Source organism: Acyrthosiphon pisum, chromosome X (assembly GCF_005508785.2).
Source record: "Acyrthosiphon pisum isolate AL4f chromosome X, pea_aphid_22Mar2018_4r6ur, whole genome shotgun sequence".
NCBI lineage: Eukaryota > Metazoa > Arthropoda > Insecta > Hemiptera > Aphididae > Acyrthosiphon > Acyrthosiphon pisum.
Genome location: NC_042493.1, coordinates 117,702,398 through 117,705,562, shown reverse-complemented (window position 1 = coordinate 117,705,562; position 3,165 = coordinate 117,702,398). Strand labels below are relative to the sequence as shown.

Here is a 3,165-nt window from a genome sequence, read left to right as displayed (position 1 = left end):
TCTAAGAATTGAAAATTAAAACAAGATTCCACGTAAGTAATTAATTCTGTTACCAAAAAATCTAAAAAATATATTTACGCAGTTTATTTTTATAGTCATTTTAAGTACAAATTTGGACGAAATTACATATTAAAAACCTAGGATAACTATTTTAGTTATTTTGTTGTGATTGTATAATATTATTCGTGGGTACTTGAAACTTCTATAGTATACTATTATATATCTATGATAGTACCACGGTTTTTTGTTGATGTATAACGCGTTATAAGTACCTAATAAATATTATGATATGATTAATTTGGAATTTATTATAGGTACCTAATATAATATTATGTCTTATACCTAGACTAACATACCGTCTCCGCTCAGAATCGTTTTTCTTATACAATGATATTATAGCATTGAATTCAAATTTAATACCATCCATTATACAGTGACCCACTTGTAACCTACTGTACAGCAGAGCGAAATCCACTTACCCACCTTTTTTAAATTACACTTCTTATGTTTGTATTACATTTTAAAATTGTTTGACTGAGCGAATAATTTTTCATCTACAATGATATAAAAAAAACTAATAAAAATCGAAAAATTTTATGCTCATAAATAGCTCTAAAAAGAATCAAAATATTTGGAAAATGTTCTTTTAAACCTTGGTTTTTTATGACATTTTCGTTTGCCGAAATTTTTTTATTTTTATTGTCAAAATTCATGATTATTTATTTAAATAAATAAATATAATTTTATATAAACGAAAGCGGATTAAATTAGAGTGCTTGGAATGTGGCAAAACATTTGACAATGATTACAAACAAAAACATGAAAAAAATATACATAATGATAAAAAAAGTCGGGACTAAACATTTTGGTGCTCCTAAAAACGCATTCGAAGTTTCTAAATCAAATTCAAAACTAGTAAGTAAAAATATTGGTGCTTAAAATAAATAATACTAATTACCAGTATTATGCTATTAACAATTAGTATATTGTATTAATATTTATGTAAGTAGATATAGGTAGGTACTAAGGTACTAATTAATTTTTTTATGTTCTCATTTATTTGATTCAAAATACTCAGAGACCACTGGAAAAAAGTTGTTTTACAAATATTAATTTGAACCATCTTCCACCAAAGATATTTAAAAATTTATCAGCAAGTATGAAATTCTTAGCTGTAAAATTATCACAAATTATTTTATGAGGTAGGTACTATGAATAATATATTTTTACAATTGTATATTTGTATCTTTCTACTAATTATGATAATTTATAATTTTCCTAAGATATATTATATATTATATAATAAAATCTGTAAATTGGCCTTGACTGCACCAGTAAGTGTCGCAACGAATGAAAGGTCATTTAGCAAACTCTGACTAATAAAAAATAATTTAAGATCATCTATAGGTGATGATAGATTGGATTCACTTATAATTTTAAGCGTGGAAAAAGATGGGGTTGATCAATTAGATATGTACAAAATAGCAACATTATGGGCAACTTTGAAAAACCGTAGAATTAATATCTAATTGAATATATCAATATTAATACTTTTTATATATTTTTACACAAATAATAATATTATAATTTGTATTAATAAAAGTATTTTGTTTAACACTGATACCCTTATTACATTTTAGATTCTGAGTGGAACGATGAATGTATTGATTTTACAATGATGTGTGTTTTTTTATTTTTTTTATTTTTTTTGTGTCTGTGTACACGATAAGTAGTCGAAATAATGTACCTACTGTTATATTGTTGTAAATAAATTTTTAGAAATATTTTTTTGTATGTAGCGACTCTGAGCGAAGATGGTGCGTTAGTCTAGCCTACCTCAGTTGCGCCGAACACGTATGACTACTGTGTACACACCTGGGGTAAAATTGTATGTATTTCTGGGGTATAGTTATACGATCACACTTAATAAGGTATTGAATAATAATGAAAACATATCTGTAAACCATTATTTAATACTATTTTTTATTTGTTAAATATTTGCAAATCTATAATGTAAAGGAAAGTGTACTTTACCAATAATCAACGCAGAGCCGAACCTATTTGAGTTATCGACTTGAATTTTTGAGGATAGATTTTTATGATAATTTCATTGGGCACTGAGAATGGACTTTCCAAAATTTGCATTTTAAAGAGGTGTTCAAACAGTGATCTTGAGGTTCACGATGGAAATTGGAAATTTTATTTTTGTTTATAAATAGTTGCCATTGGTTACAGCGTCTACAGTAGAAATTAGTGTTTATTTATTATTGGTTTCCATTGGTTATTTGGGCAGATCAGGTACAATAGCTCTAGTACCGAATCAAATTATTGAACATTGCCTACCAAGGTGGAAGAGTTGCACTTACTGCTGCGGCCAGCGAGTTACACCCAAAAGGAGTTGAACAATCATACATTTTTTAAGAGTTGCAATATTTTACGGGAAACGGAGTGCACGGGATATATATATATATATATATATATATATATATGTGTGTGAATTAATGTTTGTGTGTAGATTGGCCTCTGGGAAAAGATAGGCCAATTTAAAAAGTGTTAAATTTGATTTTTCTTATTCATCGGATTTTAGTACGGTTTGGTTAGGTTAGGATTTTGTATTAATCCACCGTAAGTCTAAATAAGTGAAAACGATAAACTTGGTATAGCTTTCATACTCTAGAGTTGAATTATATACTTACTTACAAACAGCACGGTGTCCGATAGTATACTGCTGTTAAACAGAATTTTTATTCCGGGCAACAAAAAAGTTAAGATAAATTTTGAAAACCATACACCAAATATTAAATAACGAATTGAACAAAGTTTGAGTCGAGTTCGTACATTTAAACATTTCGTAGTTTTCGAGATGTTATTGATTTTGGGCCTGGATGTATATGCACTAAAAACCATCGAATTAAGTATGGATTTATGGACTTAGAATCATTGAAATACACACTAAAATATGCCCTTGAATTTTGTAAAAAAAACTTTATATTTCAGTTAATTGTTATTTTTTACAAAATACCTATTAATTTGTTTCACTCATATACCTCATTATGGGTTAGGTTAGGAACAGAATAAACTTGTGTGGCCCATGGGTTACACCAGGTGGCAGAAAAAATTCATGGTCAATTTCCGAAAATTGACGAACTTGTCTCAAACACAAAA

At 27.8% G+C, this 3,165-nt stretch overlaps 1 protein-coding gene across 1 annotated transcript in view; it reads left to right on the top strand.

The window, feature by feature from the left end:
- Window positions 1–3,165, top strand: part of LOC103310874 (kelch-like protein 2) — a 15,452-nt gene that overhangs the window by 10,024 nt on the left and 2,263 nt on the right. The window lies entirely within an intron of this gene.